Consider the following 25,905-nt stretch of genomic DNA (forward strand, 5'->3'; position numbering starts at 1 on the left):
TTATTGATTCGTCGCTGATCAGCTGGTTTGTTTCCTCTCTGTGTGTGAAACCAGTAAGACCAGTATACAGACCAGTGTCTCCCAGCTGCTGTGAGGTCAGAGGTCAGCAGGTCGACTGTCAGCTGATTCAAACTCAACACTGCTGATGATTAAAGGACCATTCTGCTGTTTGTCTTCATCATTAAACCTCAACCAACAGATATTCAAGCTAAAGTTTAGAGTGCTGACACGTAACAGGACTAAGTGTTAATATTGATGTGATGTGATTGATTAATTGACTGATTGAATATTAATATTGATTGATTGATTCTTCGCACCGCCAACAAAAGTAGGCTGAGAAATCTGTGTCAACCATAACTGGGTTGAGAAGTTAATTCAATATTAGTTCATAATCTGCATTGTAAGTGTAATCTGTTCCAGTTACTGATGAAAATGTTGATGATTACAAAGGAAGTTACATCTGAAGTCTCACCTGTAATATTTAACTCATGTTTTAATATTTAACATGTTACTGAATACATATATTTCTGTTTTAATTCTTTGAAATCAATATTTTTTATTATATTTAGTAAATAAATCATGAAGAACTTAGATTTTGGTCCTTAATGGGAACACCTACCCTAACAACTGATCTTAGGTCTTAGGAAGGAAGGAAGGACGGAAGAAGGAAGGAAGGAAGGAAGGAAGGAAGGACAGATGGAGGGAAGGAAGGACAGAAGGAAGGAAGGAAGGACAGAAGGAAGGAAGGAAGGAAGGAAGGAAGGAAGGAAGGAAGGAAGGACGGAAGAAGGAAGGAAGGATGGAAGAAGGAAATAAGGAAGGAAAGAAGGACGGAAGGGAGGAAGGAAGGACGGAAGAAGGATGGAAGAAGGAAATAAGGAAGGACGGAAGGGAGGAAGGAAGGACGGATGGAAGGAAGGAAGGAAGGACAGATGGAAGGAAGGAAGGAAGGAAGGAAGGAAGGAAGGAAGGAAGGAAGGAAGGAAGGAAGGACAGATGGAGGGAACATTTATCCTAACAGATGAAAACATTGGTTAGAAAATTAGAAAAGTCATCAAATGTAATAAGTTACATTACTTTGATGAAGTCATTGAATGAGTTACCTTACTTATTACATTTTAAACAGAGTAACTAGTAATCTGTAATCTATTAATGATAAATTATCATCAAAACAATGAATTTCTTCCTTATTTAGGAAGTGGTGTCCCTTCAACAAATGCTTATGAATAATAATAAATAATATAAACCAGCCCCACTGTGCATTAATGAGGGATTTCTCCTTCGTTTACAGTTTGATGGATTATGAGCAGAACTTTTGAACCCGACCCGTCAGTGAACCGCTTCATTCCTCAGAGAAGAGACAGATCAGCACTGTGTTATAATCAAAGCGTTATGACACCAGGATCCTTTGGTGTTAGAAACATACAGCGGGAATCCACACAGGGGATTATTTACAGATTACCAGTTTGAGGAGAGCTTTAAGATAAACTTGTGACTGGTTCTCACGTCCTCTGTGAACCAAACACAACACAGACTGCAGCTCAGGAGAGAAGTCTTCATCTTCATCTTCTGTCTTATTATTTAAATTACGAACAACACTCACATTTATTTTCTTCTATAAAACAAATCAAACAGCTTCTCCAATCAGCTGCTAAACAACTTCTTTATATGACAAAATAACTCATTTATGGCTCAGTAATAAATTATTGTTGGTGAGATGAACAATTCAATAAATCAATTAAAACTAGTTTTAAAAACAGCAGGAGATAAATTCAAACTGAACTCAGCGGCTTCGTAGCAGCAAGACATCATGGACGTCCGTAGCAGCAAGACATCATGGACGTCCGAGTTACACACAGTTCAATATAATTAATATATTAAAAAAGATCAATAAGAGAAAACTGGATCAATGTGTCATTAAGATTTTATTGTTAAGTAATTGTTTATAAATGGATGAATACAGAAAAAGACCTTAAACATCTTAAAAAATAGTTTTAAACGGCATCTTTTATTAGTCAGTATGAACAAGAGGAACATGGGTCAGTAACTAATTAGTGTTGGTAAGATGATGAATTCATAAATCAGTTAAACTAGATTTAAAAGCAGCATCAGGTTTGTTAAAAATGTACATTTAGTATTTTTGTTGGTTTTATATAATTTGAAATGACATTTGCACCATTTTTTACCAAAAGTAAGACTGAATGCTCCTGAAAATGTCAAATGGTGTAACCACAAAAGAATGATAAATATTACATATTTTATCACCTACAGTGTATTTAAGTGGACTTATACTAATAATGACTTCATTTAAAACATGTAAATGGTTCCTGATCTCCATGGTAACGCAGAATAAATGTAATATTTAGAACAATTGTATTCCATTACCTTTATTTACTATAAAGTTATAATGTAAGATCATGCCAAACTAGTTGATATGGTGTTTTATTGAAAATTTACTGTTTTTAAGCAAGTTGAATTATTTGGTACAAAGTTTTTATGGTTACACCACTTAGACATTTTTGCCATAATCCTCTAATATATTCTCTCTCAATGGATTAAAAGCAGAGATTTGATGCTGGGTCCACAAAAAAAGAATGTGTGCAAGTTATTCATACGTTTATTTTCACATTTTAACCCTTTAAATTTAAACTAAACCACATGGACCCACAGTATAGAAAACCAGCATTCTGCTTCACAGTAAATAAATAAATCCACCTGCAGAAAGTCAGTTTTGGTCTTCAAAGAGTTAAACAGTAAATCCAGCCTGAGCTTCACCTCCAGGGAATAATCTAATACACGTACAGTATATGAGATATGTGTTCCTCTCCTACACAAACTCATTATACATATATATATGTGTGTGTGTGTGTGTGTGTGTGTGTGTGTGTGTGTGTGTGTGTGTGTGTGTGTGTGTTATGAACTATATTACCTCCATCAGTTGATCTTTTTATCCTGCTTTCTGCTTTTCATTTATCTTCATTCTCTTTGCTTCATATAGTTTCATGTATTATTATTTTATATATTTAGTCCATTTTAATATTCCTGAGTGTCGTCGTCGATTTCTGCCTCGACACATACACAAATAAAAATTATCCATTTGACTGTTTTATTCTTCAGATTTAGAAAAGTCCTTTTTTTGTTGAGTTTTAGTGAAGCAACGTGATCAGTTCAACCAGACACTGATTTCTGTTTCATTTGCAGGATTTAAAAAAGTCCTGAAGAGGTTAAACGTGTTCAGCAGTGTTCATTTCATCAAAGAAAACTCTGATAATCCTGCATTAGTCTAATTAAGCTGTTTGCTTAATCCAAAGACAGATTGGGAAGGTCTGAGCTGGACGGACACACAGAAGTCACTCAGATCCCCTTCTCAGGTTTATAGATGCTCCGTCTCAAAAAGCATCCTCTGTAGGTTATTTGATCTATTTTAGCTTCATTTTATGTCCAATTTAACACTTTTAATCCTATTTAAATGTCTAAGGAGAGTCTGGTGATAAGACCGGGACAATGAGGAGAATATTAATTAATATGTGTTGACCAGTAAATCTACACACTATAAAATTATTCATAGATATTATTGGACTCCAGTCAGAGGTAAAAAAAAAAAAAAAAAGGTTAATTTAAATTTAATTCAAAGCAACGACTGCTGGAAATGTGACAGTGTCCCTCATGTGAGACCGTCTGCTGGTTTCTCAATTATAGGGAATAAACACGGACACATGCATCCAGATCCACACACACACACACACACACACACACACACACACACACACACACACACACACACACACACACACACACACACACACACACACACACACACACACACGTTAATCATGTCTTCAGTTATCAGATCCTTGTTCAGACTGACATGAGATTACAGACTGACACTGAGTTTTCTTCAGCTGCTACAGAATAAAAAGAAATGTGTTATTACCTTTTAAACTCTGAACTATAGAAGATAAACAAATGTTTCTACCTGATCTGTGAGTTTCTATAATTCAGCAGCAAAGTTTTAAAAAATGACGTTTGAACCGACAAATAATAAGAAATAAAAGTGAGTTTTTCTGCATGCAGGATTCACAAAGCTGTCGCCGGAGCTGAGCTTCACTAATCTGAAGTCCAGACTTCAGGAGGATGACATACGAACCAAATGTCAACTACTGCTGACAAATCATCTGAGCAGAACAAACTGAGCTCTGTTTGACTGAAAGCACAGACAGAGATTTAAAAACCTAGACAAATAAACCCAAACTATCTGACTGTGTAGACGGCTCAGCCTTTTATCACTGAGGTCCAATCTGACCCGCTGGGTAACTTTACAGACAAGCAGACTAATTACAATTTAATTTAATAAAACACACCGATATTCCTTCTTAATGTCGCTCTCCATTCACAGTCGAGGCTTCTGACTAACTTCACATAACTGACTTTCAACGTGATTCAGATTTAAAGGACTAATTTTCTTCGCTGGGCTCAGAAACATTTTATCTGTATCTGTTACCATGGTAACAACAAACTGACAACTTATCTATTCGTAACAAGCTTTTAATGTGATGAGCCTCAATAAAACTAAACTGAGACATTTTTATTATTACAAACCATCTTTTAACTTAAAATCTAAAGTTTTTACAAAAAATCATTGCACTGATTTTCATATAATTTATTCAATCTGTGACATCATCATGAGGTGTTTTTGTGTCCGTGTTGTTTAGTTTAAATTTAATGACGTTAAAATGTGAAAATTAACGTATGAATAACTTGCACACATTCTTTTTTTGTGGACCCAGCATCAAATTTCTGCTTTTAATCCATTTTGAGAGAATATATTAGAGGATTATGGCAAAAATGTCTAAGTGGTGTAACCATAAAAACTTTGTACCAAATAATTCAACTTGCTTAAAAACAGTAAATTGTCAATAAAACACCATATCAACTAGTTTGGCATGATCTTACATTATAACTTTATATTAAATAAAGGTAATGGAATACAATTGTTCTAAATATTACATTTACTCTGGATTACCATGGAGATCAGGAAACATTTACATTTTGTGGTTACACCATTTGACATTTTCAGGAGCATTCAGTCTTACTTTTGGTATAAAATGGTGCAAATGTCATTTCAAATTATATAAAACCAACAAAAATACTAAATGTACATTTTAACAAACCTGATGCTGCTTTTAAATCTAGTTTTTAAGATATTTATGAATTAATCATCTTACCAACACTTATTAGTCACTGACCTTTTTTCTTCATATTTCCTCCTACAGCACTTTTCATTTGAAGTCAGAGGCTTTATATTCACCTTTTTGTGGTTTTCTCTTATTTATATCCTGTTCTGATGTTGGATGTTAAACATCAGAACAGTTCAGAAACTTAAAGTGAACATATGTAGAAATGTCAGAATTCAACCTACTCTCAACTCATTTTTTATTTTTTTTTTCTACCTTGCAGACGAGCTGACATCATTTTGTCTCACATGCTCATAAACAACCGTCTGTTCTGTAGCCTTGGTTGCAAAGGTGGTTGCTAGGGTGGTTGCTAAGGTGTTACCACTCTCATATTTCAGATGTGATTCACCTCCAACATGTACGGATGGATCTGAGAAGTTATAGAGGCAAAAATTAACTAAAGTTTCACCCATCAGCATGTTAGCAGTGATTTTAAACAGCTCGCACCTGCAGCTCAGAGCCGCCCTCGTTCAAACCGCTCACATTTTCCTCACAGAAGAAGAAATGGCGGCGGCGAAATGTCATCAAAAAATACAGTTTACAGAGCGGCATCGACGTGTCACATTAACCTACATCAGTCTGACGGCCGCTTACAGGAAAGCATGCTGTGTGTTCACATCCATCAACCTCCTGCTGCAGGCATATCAACCTGCTCACACACACACACACACACACACACACACACACACACACACACACACACACACACACACACACACACACACACACTAGCGGCCTGGTAATTGAAGTGTGTGTGTGACAGATTTCCCACAGTGACAGAACATTTCTCTGAACGCAGACCAGCCATTAAAAAATCAAAGCAGGAACTGAATGAGACATTTATGGGATAATGCTGCATTCAGGGCCCATCGGAATCACTGTAATTACCAGTTTCTGATTAGAAACAGCATTCAAATCAACATCTGAGTCATAATTATTAACTGGGACGCTCAAGCTCCGACACATCTAATAAAACAGCTGGAAATCAAACCAACATGAATGAATCACATCAGCTGAAGTTCGTTATTTAGGATGGAGATTTACTGTCAGCATTTAACACTCACAGCTGCAATGATTAGTCCATCAATAGCAACATTTATAAGCTTCTATTTTAATAATCAAATAATCATTTTAATCATTTTTTGAAGCAGAAATGCCAATAAATCATCTGGTTGCAGCTTCTCTAAGAAGATTTTCTGCTTTCATGTAGATTAAAATATCTATATATAAGCCCTATATTTCATTCCACTCCATTAGATGATGCTACATTCTACAAACTACACCTTTAAATGCCACTAAAGAGCAATATGGAGACTGTAATGTAGCGTAAACCACATTTATAATAAGAAAATCCACCTGACTCTGCCTCTTCCTGTGAGATAAAGGGAGAAAAGCACCAACCCCGCCTCAGACTGAGATCTAATTAAAGCTGCAACTATAATTAATGATTATTTTCATTATTAATTAGTCCGTCAATTATTTTCCCAGTTAATCAATTAGTCGTTTAGTCAGAACATGGTGAAAAAGATCAATCTGATGTCCTCAAATGACTCACAGATAATCAGTTTACTGTCACAGAGACTCAAAGAAAGCAGAAAATATTCACATTTAAGAGGCTGAATCACAGAATATGAACATTTTAAGATATTTCTCTTCGTATTGTAAGAAGCAGCAGAGTAAATATGTTTTTTTTTATCAGCCTTAAAGATGCCAAACATCCGCTGGCTGCTGATTGGTGGAGATAACACGTCAGACTCAGGTAAAGTGTGATGGATTGATGATTAATTGGAAAGAAAGATGAACTGATAATGAAAATAACCCGGAGCGCATCTGAGCTCTCTTATCAGCTGCTTCTGTCTCTGTGACAAAAGGAAGAGAAGAAAAACCAGTTTGAGCCTCAGCCTGCAGAGTAAATACCAACCTGCCTTCTGAATATCAACACAGCTTCCTGTCACACACACACACACACACACACACACACACACACACACACACACACACACACACACACACACACACACACACACACACACACACACACACACACACAGTGGAACAGTCAGTGGAAAGTTGGCCTGAGGATGAACCAGACTTGGCAGCACGAACCAGCTTTATATAAAACTACACATGTTGAATCAATACATGTACAGATGCACAGAGCACTGCTGTCAATATGTGTGTGTGTGTTTGTGTGTGTGTGTTCAACAACATACAGCAGCAGGCTTGCAATTACACAATCAATATCAGACGCAACACTACACCGTTATGAAAGCATTATCATCCAAATAAGCCCACGTCATGTTTAACCTCCTCCATCCTCATGGATATAGGAACATCACATTGTGGCTTTGCTGGACTTTGACCTGTTGTCCTCATTCGTACCAGGCGGGGAGCTCCGGTCCTCTGAAATGAGGCCAACGCGGAAGTAACTTAAAACTGCATTCTATCAAAAGGCCACCAGGGGGCGACCGTTTTGGTGTCAAAAGGACTTCCGTCTCTATACAAGTCAATGGAGAATTCACCAACTTCTCACTTGATTTCTAACCTCAGTAAACGTTTTCAAAATGTGTTTATGGTCTCAATCGCTAGTTTAAAGCCTTCTTCAATGCAGTATGATGTTCATTTGGGACATTTTGGCCTCCCTGATTTTATATGTGACGATAAAGCAGGGTATGCATTAGGGCGTGGCTACGTCGTGATTGACAGGTTGATTGGTTCACAGGTTCAGGAGGGCGCCTCATGCTCCTCCTGATGCCCATATAAGTAGATCCCACATGGTTTCAGTAACATGGGCCGCATTTAAGGTCCATACTGATCCCACTTATGAGCAAACATATGAGGCCTACATGGTTCCCCCCCACCTGAAACCCAGTCAGAACCCACTTGAAGCCCATTGGGGCAAACACAGGTGGCGTCACCATGGACACTGCAGACAAACCCACATGGGACCCTTATTTACAGCCCACATTTAACCCTTATGGGACCCACATGGACATGCTGGCTGGGATGTTGAATATTAAAAAGGAATGACTTCAGATGTAACCTCATTTGTAATCATTGACATTTACAGATTACACTTACATATATTTTTATAGTTGAATACGCAACACTGTGTAATGGGAATCCTAAATAATTCATCTTCTCTGATAGTGTAACTATGTCATATGATTAGGTGTATGTGTGTGTCATAGTCTGCTGATTGAGTGAACATCATTGAACATTTAGTTAACATCATGTATGTTAAAATCTACTGACTAACCATTGCCCTGATTGTACAACACATTATGACTATTGTGCTTACATTGTTCTGATGGTAGAACAAGGTTATCCTGTTACAAGATAATGTATTGTATATAATCTGACAGTTTCCTCTGCTCTGGGCTCATTCATGCCATCTCACGCTTGAGACAGCAAGGAGTCCGTCTGCAGACGACTGAATAAACTATCAGAAAGACAACGAATGACTCTGTGCTTCTTGATATAAAATACTGCCAGAACAACCGTTAACTGAAACTAGTTACTCCCCAACACCAGTTATCAGTCAGTCTTTCATCTGATCAGCTGATCATCATTCTGCAGGTTTCCACCGTCGCCTCAGCAGCAGCAGCAGAGGAGAAAATACAGTCGACCTTTGAGCCGTGAACCGTGACGTCTGTGCAGCTGTGAGGTGTTGGTGAGGAGGAGAGATAACAGGAACATTTCTGCTCTGACTCCTGCATCCTTCTCTATATATATACATACATATACAGTATATATCAGCACACACACACTGAAGCTCTGTCCCTTTGCGCAGCCGTGTGTGTGTGTGTGTGTATGTGTGTGTGTGTGTGTGTGTGTGTGTGTGTGTGTGTGTGTGTGTGTGTGTGTGTGTGTGGTCATCTGTGAGGGTTTACATAAAGTCCGGCCAGCTTGTGTTTCATTTTTTTTCATTCAGACGCACAAACAGACGAGCAGTTTGACCGATGAACCAAACGAAGCCCACAGAGCAGAAAAGTTGCATTCATGCAGCTAATATGAGACACAGTGTGCTGTCAGCATGTCTGCCTCCATCTCTCAGCTCGTTAGTCACTCAAAATGACAAAAGCAGTAATGCAATCAAAGCTCTGTTTGATATCATTATAATAATAGTGAAACACACCTGAGCAGACACAGTTTTTACAGCCAGACTCTAATAATGTAAAGAACTTTTTAAATCAAATATCTGACCATCATAGCATCAAATTTAAATATGTATGACCATATATTAACCTCATCATATTCAACCCTCTGATATGAAGAGAAAACATTCTGCTTTACATTAATTTTTTTTACAGTGTGGTCCCTCGCTCTGCTGTCAAAGTGAATTTAGGTCATCGAAGTTTCCTTTCATCTGATCAATAGGTAATCAATAGCTTATGTGCCTATATGATACAATCCAATAATCCTAGTCATAAAGATGAGCCACTAATATATGCGCTGTATGTTCAACAAATCTGATAAAAAAATCTGCATTTATATCGTCTATATGTTTTTAAGCACAATAAACCAAACTCAGTATTAAAAATAATGCTTATTTTAGTGTTCATTTGTTTGCTGGCAGACTTAAATGCAGCTGTTGCACATCAGGGTTGCTCTCAGCTCCACACTGTGTTTCAGTGTTTCTATTTAACTGTAAATTATTTTTTTGTGTGGTCTCTGGATTGTTGATGAGACAAAACAAGACGTCACTATAGACTGTGGGATATTACAGTGAGTATTTTTATTATTATATCTTTATTATTTGACATATTAGAGAGCTCAACTGCCAATGTTGCATTTGCAGGGTTTGCTTGCACATCCAGACTGTTTTATAATGAACATTTCTCTTTATTATTACTTGTCTGATTAATTATTTTCATACCTGTTTCTACCAATAAGCATTTGAATGTTAAATCGCTGCAGTTTTCTACACAGTTCGGTTAAAAACTCTCCAAACCAGCAGAATGAAAGAGGAAAGTTTGTGCACTCACCGTCTGGGCGGCCAAGGCGGGAAGCTTGAGCTCCACGAGCCGGTAAGCATCCACTGCAGAGCTGTTACTGCTCCATGTGCTCTGACCAACACTCATCCTCCTCCTCCTCCTCGTCTTCCTTCCCGCTCCTCCTCACAAGCTCTGACTGCAGGAGGGGAGAGAGAGAGAGGGAGAGAGAGAGGGAGAGAGAGAGAGAGAAACGGAGAGAGAGAGAGAGAGAGAGAGAGAGAGACAGCGAAAGAGAGAGAGAGATAGATAGATAGAGAGAGAGAGCGATAGAGAGACAGAGATAGAGAGACAGCGAAAGAGAGAGAGAGAGATAGATAGATAGATAGATAGATAGAGAGAGAGAGAGAGAGAGAGAGAGAGGTGATTGACAGGTGATTTTTATTTTAATGTCTTAGCAGGAAAAACAGCATAATATGAAATACATGAACCTACTATGTTTGGTTGTAATCTGCAACTTCACCACTAGATGGCACTAAATCCTACAGACGGCTCCTTTAATGGATCATTTTATGACATTTTAAAACTGTGTGCTGCGATTTGGTACAAATTTAAAAAAAAACTAGAAAAAGCATTAACTGGTTTAGTTGTTGGCCTCAAGCTCCGTCCACAGAATGAAACTACAAATATAAATATAAATATAATGCTGTGATGAACTATAACATCCTGTCTCTGGGCTGCTGGTTCCAGCTGTCTGCAGCTAATGAAAATAGATATAAATGAGCTGTTACTGCTGTATGTTAATATATACATATATATTATAATTATTACTGCTGTATGTTGTACGGCTGCTGATTCAGTGTGTTGATCAATTTACTAGAGTTTAATTCTGGGAAATCTAATCAAAACCATTTCCCAATTCCTGAGTGTTAGGGAATTTTCAATAACTAATATGCACTGGGTCAAACTAGGCTTTGCGGTCATAGCAAGGCCACACCAGATACTGGGTTTAGACACTGTCTCCCCTTGAGATAGTGGTAAGCAGTGAGTCTGCTCCTTTTGGGGAAAACAGGAGGCATTCTGATAGTGTTGCTATAGCAGCCGAGGTCAGATATGTGTTTGACTGTTTTCCCTGAATGGGGTAAAGGTAACTGGAGTCAGAGGTTTGATATAGTGTTGGATGTAGGACAAAGGTCCTGAGTGAGGTCTAAGCAATGTTTTGTCTATAGACCAGTAGACTAAATTCTGTATATTGTAGATGTGTTGGTCTGCCCATATTAGGGCATGGCTCAACCTGTGGCATTATCTGTGTGGTTTAAATTCGATCCCCGGAGGAGAGAAACGTCAGAATTGAAGGGAGCATCAGAGCATAACGTGTACTGATCATTCATTCACTTCTCCTTGGATCAAGAAAATAAACCTTTTCAATGCAAGACATCCTGGACTCCTGTCTACTCTCTTCATTGATATATGGGCTGCATAATTAAAATCTCTATCACCGTGAAATGTAATGAAAAAAAACAGGAAGAAATATTATTATTTAAAAATAAAAAAACACAGAACATTGGTGAAATATATTCAGGAAAACGTAGGCAGACAGAATAGACTTAATTTGGTTTATAGGAAGGATTCTGATTGGCTGTCAGGCTGCTGTATGGTTTATAGGAAGGATTCTGGTTGGCCGTCGGGCTGTTGTACGGTTTATAGGAAGGATTCTGATTGGCTGTCGGGCTGCTGTATGGTTTATAGGAAGGATTCTGATTGGCTGTCAGGCTGCTGTACGGTTTATAGGAAGGATTCTGGTTGGCCGTCGGGCTGTTGTACGGTTTATAGGAAGGATTCTGATTGGCTGTCGGGCTGCTGTATGGTTTATAGGAAGGATTCTGATTGGCTGTCAGGCTGCTGTATGGTTTATAGGAAGGATTCTGATTGGCTGTCAGGCTGCTGTATGGTTTATAGGAAGGATTCTGATTGGCTGTCAGGCTGCTGTATGGTTTATAGGAAGGATTCTGGTTGGCCGTCGGGCTGTTGTACGGTTTATAGGAAGGATTCTGATTGGCTGTCAGGCTGCTGTAGGGTTTATAGGAAGGATTCTGGTTGGCCGTCAGGCTGCTGTATGGTTTATAGGAAGGATTCTGGTTGGCTGTCGGGCTGCTGTAGGGTTTATAGGAAGGATTCTGATTGGCTGTCAGGCTGCTGTAGGGTTTATAGGAAGGATTCTGGTTGGCCGTCGGGCTGCTGTAGGGTTTATAGGAAGGATTCTGATTGGCTGTCAGGCTGCTGTACGGTTTATAGGAAGGATTCTGGTTGGCCGTCAGGCTGCTGTACGGTTTATAGGAAGGATTCTGATTGGCTGTCAGGCTGCTGTACGGTTTATAGGAAGGATTCTGATTGGCTGTCAGGCTGCTGTATGGTTTATAGGAAGGATTCTGATTGGCTGTCGGTGTTTCTCTGAAAGTGATCCAACGATATATCGTTCAACACTGTCGATGTGGTTATAGTTGTGATGTGGACTCCTCCATCCACTGCTGTTACAACTATTATCTGTTATCGTCGTTATTGTTCTTATCGTGGACGGGCCTTTACAGGTTCACTCGTTCATCAGCATTTAAAATATTCTATATTAGTTATATGTCTGTTTGTTGTTGGAAATCAAAAACACTTCAACACAGCGCTGCGTGAGTTATCAGGAGTGGTGACGTTACTTGAGATATAACGGAGCCTTGTTTGAGACAGCAAGGCTCCGTTATGTCTCAAGTAAGGTTCCTGTTGGTAGCTGTCCTGTCATCTATTGCTCCTATAGGGAATGTTAGGAGAAACAAATGAGACATCTCAGGTTTGTCTCCCCAAGCTCTAAAGGAGCAAGCTTTGAGCAGTAAAATGTTCCTTTGGGTGGGAAGAGGGGAATCTCCTTCTTTCATGTTGCACCAGGGTTTCCCCTAGCTCGGGTCATAGCAGAGGTTATATTGGGTTGTTTCTTTAAGTTGTCTGTGCTTTCTCGTCTCACAGGTAATCTGGGCCTGTAGACGTCCGGATGACAGATTCCAGTCCCGGACCTTCAATGTGCTTCTCTCTCCTATCCTTCCCCTCTCTCCTTTCCTTCATCTCTCTCCTCTCTACTCCAACCAGTCAAGGCAGATGTTCTCCCACTTTGAGTCTGGTTCTGAGGTTTCTTCCTGTTAAAAGGACGTTTTTTTTTTCTTTTTTTCTCTCCACTGTCACCAAGTGCTGCTCATGTGGGAATGTTGGGTCTCTTTAAAATTAAACCTGAAGAGTTCAGTTTAGACCTGCTCTATGTGTAAAGTGCCTTGAGATGACTTTGTTGTGATTTGGCGCTATACAAATAAAGATTGATTGATTGATTGATTAAAAACAGTGGCTGCTTGCATCAAGAACTTAAAATTGTTGATTCATCGTTTGACACAAAAATCTGTCACCAGTTGAACATTTATACCATAAAACTTATGAATTTAACTATACTTATTAATTGTTTGTTAAGCCATAAGTTAATAAGTAACTTGCAGACATTTACTATCCCGGGTTTGTTTGTGTTTTGAATTATATTTGCTTCTAATTCACATTCAACCTGACATTTTAGGTAAATTAAAACACATACTTAAAGTATTACAGTTAGTTGTTTATTAATTTAGTTCTGAGTTTCATAAGTTAAGTATTTTCTTTCTGTGCTACTTACCCAGCATGTGTTCAGCAGACTAAAGGAGGAGCCAAACAATTACTTCCTGTATATATAGACTGGTGACATCATCAGTGATGTCAGTAGGTTAGACCAAATATGGGGGAGGTTATTAGTTAGTTAAATGTTTAGTTTCTATCTAATTTATTCTTGTTTTGTCTTGTGGTGAGATTGATAGAAGTAGCTTTGTGTTAAATGCCAGTTTGGTAAAAGTTAAAGGAGCCTGCTGCTATAAATATGGTTCTGCCTGATAGATTGGAGGGTTCATATGAGGGGAGAGATGGAGGTTTAGAGGATGACGGTGTGCCTGTGTGCAGGTGATCATGCCTTACTTTGTTTATCCTGACTAAAGAGAGTTAAATTTGATCGCTTTTATTCTCTGAATTGGATAAATCAGTCTGGGTCTGTGTCACCTAATTACTCTGGTCAGGCTACATCACACTGTTAAAGAATTATTAAGAATCTGATTTATTGAGATTTCTTTCCGCATATTAACAACGAGGAACCAAAATATAATGAATCAGCATTAACTACACTTCAAACTTAACACTTTTCTTCTTATAATTTGTCCAATAAATAACCTTTAAATACCTGCAAATGACTCAGAAAATGTCCAGGAAATAAGAAGATTAAAACATTACCAATTATTTTCATTATTGATTAATCAGACAATTGGCTACTGAGTTGCGGTAATAACACAGTAAAATGGCCTTAAAGAGAAAGGCTGCATAAAGGAGACGTTTCAGGGGGTCGTAACACATAAACTCTGCGTTTTTCATCAACAACCTTCACATCTACCTCAGAGAAAAGAATCTTAAAGTTTCGTTGCCTGTTCACAGTTAAAGTGATCAGATGCTTTTATTGAATGTGACTGTGGAGGTGGATGAACAAAGCTTGAGGAGAACAATGAAGGTGACGCAGACCTGAACTGATAATGAAAATAACTGTGATGTGCAACCTTGAAGCAGTGAAAATGCTTTTATAATCAACACAACAGCTCATGCATCACTTATGCTACAGAAGTCACTTTGTTATTATTATTACTGTCTAAAAAACAATTAGAAACTCGACCAGTTGCCACTTTAAGAAGAGCTTTCAGACACTTATTGCATTTAAATTGAAATCACAACACATAATATGTCCCATTCATGAGAATTGAGATAAATCATGTCCAACTAAAAGACCCTTAAAAGTATTACTTATCACTTAACACATTTATTCACATTTTTTTAATTTGTAAAATATTTTAAGGGATTTCTATTATGTAATAAATATAATGTCTTTTTTTTTTTTGCCAGGACGATAATTTACAACTTCAAACATTTACAAAAACATGTTAAAATCCTTCAAAATCTAAAACTAACAATACTACTAATAAGATAGGTGTAAAAAAGTACTTTTATAATCATCTTTGTTTTAAAATATGTTTTTCATTAAACTGTTGGCCCTTAAAAGTTGTAATATGGTTCAACTAATATGTGTTATTTGTGTTATGAATGATAATGTAAGCTGTTTATCACAAAGGGAAATTACATTATTAACAGAAATTGTAAGCGGGCAACATTATAATGGTATTCATTTGTTAAATTAAAAAAGATATCAAACGTTTTGATTATACAGCTGATTAAATAAACTTGTATTTAATAACTTCAAAAACCGATTTAACATTTTCTTCATGTTTTCCTATTCCCATAGTCCTTAGCTTCAAAAGGTGCTATTTAAGAAAATAAATGTAAAAAGCAGGATACTCATGACCATATTTTTTCAGCATAATTAAAGAGTAAAATTCAAAATCCCCCAATAATAAGGATTTGTCCCAGTCCTCATGAATGGATGGTTTACAGATGTGCAGACAGAGTTTCACTGACTACCTGAACTAGACTTGAAAAGCCCGATCCTCGATCAGCCAGAGGAACAAAGTGCCACCAAACTCCAGCTGTCTTCTGTTGGATTATCGTCACTTTCAGCTTCAGAAGTAAAAAAAAAAAAAGAAAGATCCTCAGAGTGGAAACTGTCTCTGCTTCAGCATCCAGACAGCTGTTAAACCAACAAGAAACTCCAAGTTCACACCATGAAAAACCGCCAGGCGTCCAGTCATCAGCTCCTGCGTCCTGATTATGAAATGATTGATCCTGAAAGGACTGAAATGTTTGAGAGTCTGCAGAGACGGACAGCCATAGACAGAGCAGATTAAGTGGAGTACACATGTTTATAAGGGAGAGAGAGCAGCACACACACAGCATACACACAGGATATGTGGGTCTTTAGGTCAGCACTCTGATGAACAGTCATTATGTTGATTATCTGCTGACCTGCTGCTGCTGTGACTTCATTCACATCAGAGGAAATTATGAGATGAGGTCAAACTCTCCCATATATGATCACATAAAAACATTGGTGAAAAACTCTGATCACTTTAATGGGCGGCAGGGTTCAAGCTGAAATCCCCCTCAAATATATCACGACGCCCAAATCTGTCAAAGTAAAGAGATGATGAAGAAGATGATGATGAAGATGTGACTCAGACCGCCCAGACAGTCTGAGCCGCGGTGCGTACAATGAAATTTACAACCAGCAACCATAAAAAAAGACATTTTTACACACTGAACACAAAGAAGAAACACTTCATCACTTCATAATGTGACACGATTTACATTTATATCTAAAAATCATCAAAGAAAATATCGAAAATATAATATATTGATGAAAATGACAGTATAGACAATGTAAATAGCTGAATGGCCTTTGTTGGATAACAAGCTAACCGTAATATGACCAAATACGGGTTTTTATTTAATGGAAATAACAGATTTATTACTGTGATGGCAGCTAAACCCAACGAGTCCTGAATGATTCCTCCATGATGTAAGATGGAGACGTGAGTGAGTGTTTGAGGTTTTTTGATGGACGACACATGTTGAGAGCTAATTTACAGTGAGCAGCAGATGTTTCTCTGCAGGAGCCTCGATTCATGTCCCGAAAACAACTTTTACACCTCAAACCCAGAAGAAGAAGCCAAAGAATTAGTGAAGAAACAGTTTCAGTTCAGTTCAGTCACTTTATTATCCCAGATGAGAAACTCGACTTGCAGACAGGGGAACGAGAAAAAAACCCAAAAGTACTCAAATGTTTCACGTACAGAAAATATACAGAAAACAATAATACATCAGAACAAGCTCTAAAATGCTATGTTACATGTGCAGATTAAGCAGGGTTATTGCACAGGGAACAAAGGAGTTTTTCCTCCTGCAGTAAGTCTCAGCCTGAGGGGAGACTTTCAGACTCAGTGAAGGGGCTGTTGGTCTCTGCAGTCTAATATAGACCTGGTCCTGCAGAGATCCTGCTGGTCAAAGAAAGCCGTTAGGGAGACTGTGGGACGCTTATCATCGTCATAATAATCTTCTTAACCCTTGTCCTTGAGTCAGGGAAGGAAGGGAGGAAGAAGGAGGGAAACATGGAAGGATCGAAAGAAAGGAAGGAAGGAAGGAAGGAAGGAAAGATGTAAGGAAGGAAGGAAGGACGGAAGGAAACAAGGAAGGAAGGTAGGAGGGAGGGAGGAAGGAAAGAAGGACAGAGGAAAAAAGGAAGAGAGGAAGGTAGGGGGGAGGAAAGAAAGAGAGAAGGAGGGAGGGAGGAAAAAAGGAATGGAGGAAGGAAAGCAAGGAAGGAAGGAAGGAAGGAAGGATGCAAGGAAGGAAGGGAGGAAAGAGAGAGCAAGGAAAGAAAGAGAGAAGGAGGGAGGAAGGATAGACGGAAGGAAAGAAGGAACAGTCAAAACAGACGACACAAAGGTCTGATGTTCAGGTTACTGCAGCTAGCAATCATAGAGAAACTACCACACTCAGTAATGCTTGTAACACAAATACATCAATCTGTTATCAACATTAAAGATTCTATATTGAGAGGTTTTTTTTTTACATGTATTAATCATTGTTATTGAGTGAACAGGAGACCTTCCCTGACTTTCTCCATTGCCTGTAACAACCTGTAGACTGTTTGTCCATGAAAATACCACAAAAAGGTAGTTAATGAGACAGCTAGCTTGCCTCTCTCCCAATAATGACAACAAACAACCAGCCTAACGACAAAATACAATAAAAACAATGTTGTCCAATTAGATATAGATATTAGCTCTCCAGCTAATGAGATGCTAGTGGCTCCCGTCAATCACATCTAAACATGGCACCGAACACACACAGCTAAAACATTATTTTCTCAACATAGGAGCAGAGAAGATGCTCCCGAGCAAAAGCAGAACATAAATGACCCATTTATTTTTTTCTGTTGTAGTCCAAAGGTGGTAATAAGTACACAACCGTACCTCAGCCTGTTGCTCCCTGGCCACAGCTCATTGGGTCTACTGGTGTTTGGTGAACAGATCAGGTTCATGAGCCTCTGTAAGTGAGCTTATAGCATTAAGATTCTGATTTCATCTCTGTGATATTGAACACATCACAGTGTTTTCTGAGGTGCTGCGGGGATTTGAACCCAGGATCTCTTGTTTACAAGACAGGCGCTTTAACCAACTAAGCCACAGCACCTCTGAAGGACTTTTGTTGGAGTCGTGTTGAGTTACTGCTGATGCAAACCCAAACATTTCTGATTGGACTGCGTCAAATGAAAAACTTTTACATGACTAAGTAACAGGAAATTTTCATTATGAAGAATTTATAGGCAACAAAGAACATGGTTCCTCATTGTTATGTGTCTTCTAACATCATATCACAGGTGCTGCTGGGATTTGAACCCAGGATCTCCTGTTTACTAGACAGGCGCTTTAACCAACTAAGCCACAGCACCGGTGTTTCATCCTTAATTTCCTCTCATTTCATTGAAATCTGCAAGTTATCTATGAACATAACTGAAAACACAATCATGGGGAAAATAAACTCTTATGTGGGTTTCGATGCATATGAGAGTTTAATCATGGAAGTGATCACACAGAGGCACCGCTGGGATTTGAACCCAGGATCTCCTGTTTACTAGACAGGCGCTTTAAGTTGCCCTTACTGTAGATGTTGTTCAAAGGTTAATTGAGGAAGACATTTACCAAAATCAACATGACAGTGATCACTACAGTGAGACCAAACAGGAGGTTTACAGATTTTCTCCTTTTCTGTGCTTTCGTGAAGTAGACTTATAAAGTTTCAGAATACTATGAAGGGTTTGTTGATTTCTTGGAGATAATCTGTTAGATGGGTACTGCTGGGTTAACTGATGATGCAAGTGCAAGATTTATAGCTTTGCTGCTTCAAATTAAAGCATTTCTGATGACATTCCTCATTGCAATGTGTCTATGAGCAGCATCTCACAGGCACTGCTGGGATTTGAACCCAGGTTCTACCTATTTACAAGAAAGGGGCTTTAACCAACTAAGCCACAAGACCTCATACTACGACCCAAGATGTTCATCAAAGGTTAATTGAGGAAGATATTTATCAAAACAAAGATAGAAGTGATCAGTGCTTGAGAAGAAGGTTTAGATTTTTCTTGTGGTCAACTCATAAAGTTTCAGAGTACTGTTAAGCATTGTGCTTTATAAGTGCTAACTTCTCTGTAAATCAGGTACTGCTGGGATTTGAACCCAGGATCTCCTGTTTACAAGACAGGCCCTTTAACCACTAAGCTACAGCACCTCTGGTTAATTGTTTTTTTCTGTAGTCACATCCTGAAATATGGCTGCAATAAATACATCTTTTCATAATCAATGAATTGTTTGAAAAAAGTAAAAACGTCATCAGATGTGTTGTTTTGTCCAAAACTCCAAAACATTAAATCTAGTGCAGTGTTAAGATGAAGAAAAACAGCTCATTCTCACATTTCAGAAGCTTAAACAAGAGGACATTTGGACTTAAAATGACTATCAAAGACATGGCAGATTAATGATCTGTTGATTGATAATCAGTAATCAGTTTGTTGTTGCTTCCACTACATACAAACTACATTTACTACCACATCATTTCTTTCGTTGATGAGAAGCATTCTTTAAACACCATTTTGCAGGTACTTCTGGGATTTGAACCCAGGATCTCCTGTTTACTAGACAGGCGCTTTAACCAGCTAAGCCACAGCACCGGTGTTAGATTTGTCATTTCCTCTCATTTCATTGATTTCTGCAAAGTTATCTATGAAAAGAACTGAAAATGTAATCAATAGGAAAAAAACTGCTACATGGGTTTTGATGCGTATGATATTTTAATCATGGAAGTGATCACACAGTGGCACTGCTTTCTTTGGTGAGAAGCCTTCTTTAAACACCATCTTGCAGGTACTGCTGGGATTTGAACCCAGGATCTCCTGTTTACAAGACAGGCGCTTTAACCAGCTAAGCCACAGCACCTATAAGTGATGTGTCTTTTTCTCTCATTTCATTCAAATCTGCAAGGTCACCTTTGAACAGATATTAAGATATAAAAGGAGGAGACACACTAGCCTACTCCTGTAGCGAGTTGCCATGCAATCTCTATCAAAACTCGCGGCGGCCAAACTTTATGCCACCGCCATAGTGCGGCTGCAGCAAGTTTACATAGAGATTGCATGGCAACTGGCTGCTTTTTGGTGTGTTCCTGGCGTTAGAGGTTCTCTCTATTTCTTCATGTATCTTTGCTTTCATGGAGCAGACCCAAAGTTTCAGTCAGGTAGTTTTGGTTTTTAGGAGATACTTTCTTGCTTATATTGGTACTTTAACCAGCTAAGCCACAGCACCTATAACTGATGTGTCTTCTTCTCTCATTTCATTCAAATCTCATCTTTGAACAGATACTAAGATATAAAAGAAAGAGACACACTACCTTCAAAGTGGGTTTAGATTCATGCAGATTAGTCTTTTATTTCGGTGAAGGAAAGTGAGTCACACAGAGGTGCTGCTGGGATTTGAACCCAGGATCTCCTGTTTACTAGACAGGCGCTTTAACCAACTAAGCCACAGCGCCTTCGAGAGGAGTCTGGCTTACTTTAAAGTTGCAATCACACTCAGGCGAAGACATTTATGAACTGAAATGAGGAAGTTTTTGTCTTGATTCCTGATCCTTATTGTTACTTTGGTTGTAAATGAGGCAAGAATATTTTAAAGCACATTGGTCACCAGACCAAGTGTCCAAGGATAAGATGGAGAAATAAAGCCTCAAAGAAAGTAATGGAAAGGCAATCAGTTGTCTCTTTACTATGAAAGTAACCCAACAACCATCAGGTGCTGCTGGGATTTGAACCCAGGATCTCCTGTTTACTAGACAGGCACTTTAACCAACTAAGCCAACGCACTGGTGTAAGATTTGTCATTTCCTCTCATTTCATTGATTTCTGCAAAGTTATCTATGAAAAGAACTGAAAATGTAATCAATAGGAAAAAAACTGCTACATGGGTATTGATGCATATGATATTTTAATCATGGAAGTGATCACACAGAGGCACTGCCGGGATTTGAACCCAGGATCTCCTGTTTACGAGACAGGCGCTTTAACCACTAAGCTACAGCGCCTCAAATGTGCAGACACTGCAGCAAGTGACATTTTGCAGTTAATCGATAAAGAACCAACATTTTCAGTCATCTGCAAATGTTGCAAAAAGAGGCAAACAAGCGAGGAGCCTTTGGTCCATAAAATGGTGAAAAAAGGTGATCAGTGTTTCCGACAGTCAAAGCTGACGTTCTCAAACATCTCAAAGATATTCAGCCAATGGATGGATGTTAACTTTCTGAGAGAGCAGCCTACATTTAGTATCTTTGTGGTGGATGCAGAATAAAGAAGGACTACATGCAGGTGCTGCTGGGATATGAACCCAGGATCTCCTGTTTACTAGACAGGCGCTTTAACCAGCTAAGCCACAGCACCGGTGTTAGATTTGTCATTTCCTCTCATTTCATTGATTTCTGCAATGTTATCTATGAAAAGAACTGAAAATGTAATCCATAGGGAAAAAACTTCTACATGGGTTTTGATGCGTATGATATTTTAATCATGGAAGTGATCACACAGAGGCACTGCTTTCTTTGGTGAGAAGCCTTCTTTAAACACCATCTTGCAGGTACTGCTGGGATTTGAACCCAGGATCTCCTGTTTACAAGACAGGCGCTTTAACCAACTAAGCCACAGCACCTTCGAGAGCAGTCTGGCTTACTTTAAAGGTGCAATCACACTCAGGGGAAGACATTTATGAACTGAAATGATAAAGTTTTTGTCTTGATTCCTGATCCTTGTTGTTACTTTGGTTGTAAATGAGGCAAGAATATTTTATAGCAAATTGGTGACCAAACCAAGTGTCCAAGGATAAGATGGAGAAATAAAGCCTCAAAGAAAGTAATGGAAAGGCCATCAGTTGTCTCTTTACTATGAAAGTAACCCAACAACCATCAGGTGCTGCTGGGATTTGAACCCAGGATCTCCTGTTTACTAGACAGGTGCTTTAACCAGCTAAGCCACAGCACCTATAACTGATGTGTCTTCTCCTCTCATTTCATTCAAATCTGCAAAGTCATCTTTGAACAGATATTAAGATATAAAAGAAAGAGACACACTACCTTCAAAGTGGGTTTTGATTCATGCGGTTTAGTCTTTTATTTCGGTAAACAAAAGTGAGTCACACAGAGGTGCTGCTGGGATTTGAACCCAGGATCTCCTGTTTACTAGACAGGCGCTTTAACCAGCTAAGCCACAGCACCGGTGATAGATTTGTCATTTCCTCTCATTTCATTGATTTCTGCAAAGTTATCTATGAAAAGAACTGAAAATGTAATCAATAGGAAAAAAAACTGCTACATGGGTTTTGATGCGTATGATATTTTAATCATGGAAGTGATCACACAGTGGCACTGCTTTCTTTGGTGAGAAGCCTTATTTAAACACCATCTTGCAGGTACTGCTGGGATTTGAACCCAGGATCTCCTGTTTACAAGACAGGCGCTTTAACCAGTTAAGCCACAGCACCACGTGATATGGCTATATTTTCATTGAAATCTGCAAAGTTATCTATGAACAGAACTGAAAATGTAATCAATAGGAAAATATACTCATATATGGCGTTTGATGAAGATTAGTGTTTAATCATTGAAGCGATCACACAGAGGCACTGCTGGGATTTGAACCCAGGCTCTCCTGTTTACGAGACAGGCGCTTTAACCACTAAGCTACAGCGCCACAGATCTGTTGATGCTGCAACAAGTCCCATATTGCAGTAAATCAATGAAAAACAACAAGACATTTTCAGTTGTCTGCAAATGTTGCAAAAAGAGGCAAACAAGCGAGGAACCTTTGAGAATGTAGATGGTTCACAGGGGGCATCAGGAGCCATCAGGGAACATCAGGGGACATTAGGAGATATCAGGGGAAATTAGGAGACATCAGGAGACATTAGGAGACATCAGGGGACATCAGGAGACATCACAGGGGGTTAATTAAGGTTTACTGTGCTGGCCTGTGTTAATGTAATCCAGGTGAAAATATGAAGTATGGCTTTAACAACTAAATATTTATTGAACCCAGGATCTCCTGTTTACAAGACAGGCTCTTTAACCACTAAGCTACAGCACCTCTGGTTATATTGTTTCTACAGTCACATCCCGAAATATGGCTGCAATAAATACATCTTTTCATAATCAATGAATTGTTTGAAAACAGTAAAAACGTCATCAGATGTGTTGTTTTGTCCAAAACTCCAAAACATTAAATCTAGTGCAGTGTTAAGATGAAGAAAAGCAGCTCATTTTCACATTTCAGAAGCTTAAAGAAGAGGACATTTGGACTTAATATTATTATCAAAGACATGGAAGATTAATGTTCTGGTGATTTGATAATCTGTAATCAGTTTGTTGTTGCTTCCAATACATACAAACACATTTACTACATATTAAACCAGATCATTTCTTTCTTTGGTGAGAAGCATTCTTTAAACACTATCTTGCAGGTACTGCTAGGATTTGAACCCAGAACCTCCTGTTTACTAGACAGGCGCTTTAACCAACTAAGCCACAGCACCTTCGATAGCAGTAAGGCTTACTTTAAAGGTGCAATCACACTCAGGCGAAGACCTATATGAACTGAAATGATAAAGTTTTTGTCTTGATTCCTGATCCATATTGTTACTTTGGTTGTAAATGAGGCAAGAACATTTTAGAGCAAATTGGTGACCAGACCAAGTGTCCAAGGATAAGATGAAGAAATAAAGGAATGGAAAGGCAATCAGTTGTCTCTTTACTATGAAAGTAATCCAACAACTATCAGGTACTGCTGGGATTTGAACCCAGGATTTCCTGTTTACAAGACAGGTGCTTTAACCAGCTAAGCCACAGCACCTCTTTGTCTATTAGTAGATGTTGATGAAAGGTTCATTGGAGAAGACGTTACAAAAACCAAGATGATACTGATCACTGCAGTGAGATCAATAAAAAGGTCTATAGCAATGTTCATCAACCCTGCTCCTGAAGAGCTACTGCCCTGCATGTTTTAGGTCTCCACTATAATACACCTGATTCTGATTATTAATTTGTTATCCAGCCCTTGACAAGCTTCAGCTGCTCTAATACCTAACTCCAGGAACACACCGAAGGGCGGCCGCCGCAAGTTTACATAGAGATTGCATGGCACTGGCCGCTTTTCGGTGTTAGAGGTTCTCTCTTTTTCTTCATGTATTTTTTTTTTCATGGAGCAGACTCAAAGTTTAAGGATTAAATTCACTCAGGTAGTTGTGGTTTTTAGGAGATGATTTCCTGCTTAAACTGGCACTGCTGGGATTTGAACCCAGGATCTCCTGTTTACAAGACAGGCGCTTTAACCAACTAAGCCACAGCACCTTTGATCACAGCTTCTTTCATATAAACTTTATGAACTGAAATGATAAAGTTATGTTTATTGTCTTGGTCCATATTGTTGCTTCAGTTGTAAATAATGCAAAGATTAGTCACCAAACAAGAATCCCAGTGACAAGATGGAGAAATAATGTCTGCAAGAAAGAAATTGGAAGCTGATGAGTGGTATCTTTCATACAGAGAATCAGCATTATAGCTGTAAACAGGATCCACCTTTGATTCTGTACACTGAACCATCTTCTATACAGAACAGAAGGACAGACTGAAGGCACAGTATTTGTATGTGAAGAATGTCCTATTGTGAAAGTAACCCAATAACCATCAGGTACTGCTGGGATTTGAACCCAGGGTCTCCTGTTTACTAGACAGGCGCTTTAACCAACTAAGCCACAGCACCACTTGCTATAGGTATGTTTTCATTGAAATCTGCAAAGTTATCTATGAACAGAATTGAAAATGTAATCAAGAGGAAAATATACTCATATGTGGCTTTTGATGAAGATTAGTGTTTAATCATTGAAGCGATCACACAGAGGTACTGCTGGGATTTGAACCCAGGCTCTCCTGTTTACTAGACAGGCACTTTAAACACTAAGCTACAGCGCCACAGATCTGTTGAAGCTGCAGCAAGTGACATATTGCAGTAAATCAATGAAGAACAACAATACATTTTCAGTTGTCTACAAATGTTGCAAAAAGAGAGGAGCCTTTGAGAATGTAGATGGTTCACAAGGGGCATCAGGAGACATTCTTTAAACATCATCTTGCAGGTACTGCTGGGATTTGAACCCAGGATCTCCTGTTTACAAGACAGGCACTTTAACCAGCTAAGCCACAGCACCTATAACTGATGTGTCTTCTTCTCTCATTTCATTCAAATCTGCAAAGTCATCTTTGAACAGATATTAAGATATAAAAGAAAGAGACACACTACCTTCAAAGTGGGTTTTGATTCATGCGGTTTAGTCTTTTATTTCGGTAAATGAAAGTGAGTCACACAGAGGTGCTGCTGGGATTTGAACCCAGGATCTCCTGTTTACTAGACAGGCGCTTTAACCAACTAAGCCACAGCGCCTTTGATAGCAGTCTGGCTTAGTTTAAAGGTGCACTCACACTAAGGGGAAGACATTTATGAACTGAAATGATAAAGCTTTTGTCTTGATTCCTGATCCTTATTGTTACTTTGGTTGTAAATGAGGCAAGAAGATTTTAAATCAAATTGGTATCCAAACAAGTGTCCAAGG

At 38.6% G+C, this 25,905-nt stretch overlaps 2 protein-coding genes and 21 non-coding genes across 23 annotated transcripts in view; 1 reads left to right on the plus strand and 22 right to left on the minus strand.

Moving 5' to 3' along the window:
* LOC133991890 (uncharacterized) overlaps positions 1 to 25,905 on the plus strand; it is a 527,851-nt gene that overhangs the window by 334,859 nt on the left and 167,087 nt on the right. The window lies entirely within an intron of this gene.
* Positions 1 to 25,905, minus strand: part of LOC133991866 (NACHT, LRR and PYD domains-containing protein 14-like) — a 721,507-nt gene that overhangs the window by 233,328 nt on the left and 462,274 nt on the right. The gene's annotated exons all lie outside the window — the stretch shown is intronic.
* trnat-ugu (transfer RNA threonine (anticodon UGU)) lies at positions 18,330 to 18,403 on the minus strand. The gene has a single exon. It is a non-coding gene; the product is annotated as a tRNA-Thr (tRNA).
* Positions 18,589 to 18,662, minus strand: trnat-agu (transfer RNA threonine (anticodon AGU)). The gene has a single exon. It is a non-coding gene; the product is annotated as a tRNA-Thr (tRNA).
* On the minus strand, positions 19,426 to 19,498 carry trnat-ugu (transfer RNA threonine (anticodon UGU)). Its single transcript has one exon. It is a non-coding gene; the product is annotated as a tRNA-Thr (tRNA).
* trnat-agu (transfer RNA threonine (anticodon AGU)) lies at positions 19,864 to 19,937 on the minus strand. The gene has a single exon. It is a non-coding gene; the product is annotated as a tRNA-Thr (tRNA).
* trnat-ugu (transfer RNA threonine (anticodon UGU)) lies at positions 20,129 to 20,202 on the minus strand. Its single transcript has one exon. It is a non-coding gene; the product is annotated as a tRNA-Thr (tRNA).
* trnat-agu (transfer RNA threonine (anticodon AGU)) lies at positions 20,721 to 20,794 on the minus strand. Its single transcript has one exon. It is a non-coding gene; the product is annotated as a tRNA-Thr (tRNA).
* trnat-agu (transfer RNA threonine (anticodon AGU)) lies at positions 21,050 to 21,120 on the minus strand. Its single transcript has one exon. It is a non-coding gene; the product is annotated as a tRNA-Thr (tRNA).
* trnat-cgu (transfer RNA threonine (anticodon CGU)) lies at positions 21,268 to 21,340 on the minus strand. Its single transcript has one exon. It is a non-coding gene; the product is annotated as a tRNA-Thr (tRNA).
* trnat-agu (transfer RNA threonine (anticodon AGU)) lies at positions 21,619 to 21,692 on the minus strand. Its single transcript has one exon. It is a non-coding gene; the product is annotated as a tRNA-Thr (tRNA).
* Positions 21,884 to 21,957, minus strand: trnat-ugu (transfer RNA threonine (anticodon UGU)). The gene has a single exon. It is a non-coding gene; the product is annotated as a tRNA-Thr (tRNA).
* On the minus strand, positions 22,213 to 22,286 carry trnat-agu (transfer RNA threonine (anticodon AGU)). The gene has a single exon. It is a non-coding gene; the product is annotated as a tRNA-Thr (tRNA).
* Positions 22,446 to 22,519, minus strand: trnat-agu (transfer RNA threonine (anticodon AGU)). The gene has a single exon. It is a non-coding gene; the product is annotated as a tRNA-Thr (tRNA).
* trnat-ugu (transfer RNA threonine (anticodon UGU)) lies at positions 22,712 to 22,785 on the minus strand. The gene has a single exon. It is a non-coding gene; the product is annotated as a tRNA-Thr (tRNA).
* On the minus strand, positions 22,922 to 22,994 carry trnat-cgu (transfer RNA threonine (anticodon CGU)). The gene has a single exon. It is a non-coding gene; the product is annotated as a tRNA-Thr (tRNA).
* trnat-agu (transfer RNA threonine (anticodon AGU)) lies at positions 23,759 to 23,832 on the minus strand. Its single transcript has one exon. It is a non-coding gene; the product is annotated as a tRNA-Thr (tRNA).
* trnat-ugu (transfer RNA threonine (anticodon UGU)) lies at positions 24,076 to 24,149 on the minus strand. The gene has a single exon. It is a non-coding gene; the product is annotated as a tRNA-Thr (tRNA).
* On the minus strand, positions 24,573 to 24,646 carry trnat-ugu (transfer RNA threonine (anticodon UGU)). Its single transcript has one exon. It is a non-coding gene; the product is annotated as a tRNA-Thr (tRNA).
* trnat-agu (transfer RNA threonine (anticodon AGU)) lies at positions 24,985 to 25,058 on the minus strand. Its single transcript has one exon. It is a non-coding gene; the product is annotated as a tRNA-Thr (tRNA).
* Positions 25,195 to 25,267, minus strand: trnat-agu (transfer RNA threonine (anticodon AGU)). The gene has a single exon. It is a non-coding gene; the product is annotated as a tRNA-Thr (tRNA).
* Positions 25,430 to 25,503, minus strand: trnat-ugu (transfer RNA threonine (anticodon UGU)). The gene has a single exon. It is a non-coding gene; the product is annotated as a tRNA-Thr (tRNA).
* trnat-agu (transfer RNA threonine (anticodon AGU)) lies at positions 25,663 to 25,736 on the minus strand. The gene has a single exon. It is a non-coding gene; the product is annotated as a tRNA-Thr (tRNA).

The sequence above is a fragment of the Scomber scombrus genome, chromosome 12 (genome assembly GCF_963691925.1).
Source record: "Scomber scombrus chromosome 12, fScoSco1.1, whole genome shotgun sequence".
Classification (NCBI taxonomy): Eukaryota; Metazoa; Chordata; class Actinopteri; order Scombriformes; family Scombridae; genus Scomber; species Scomber scombrus.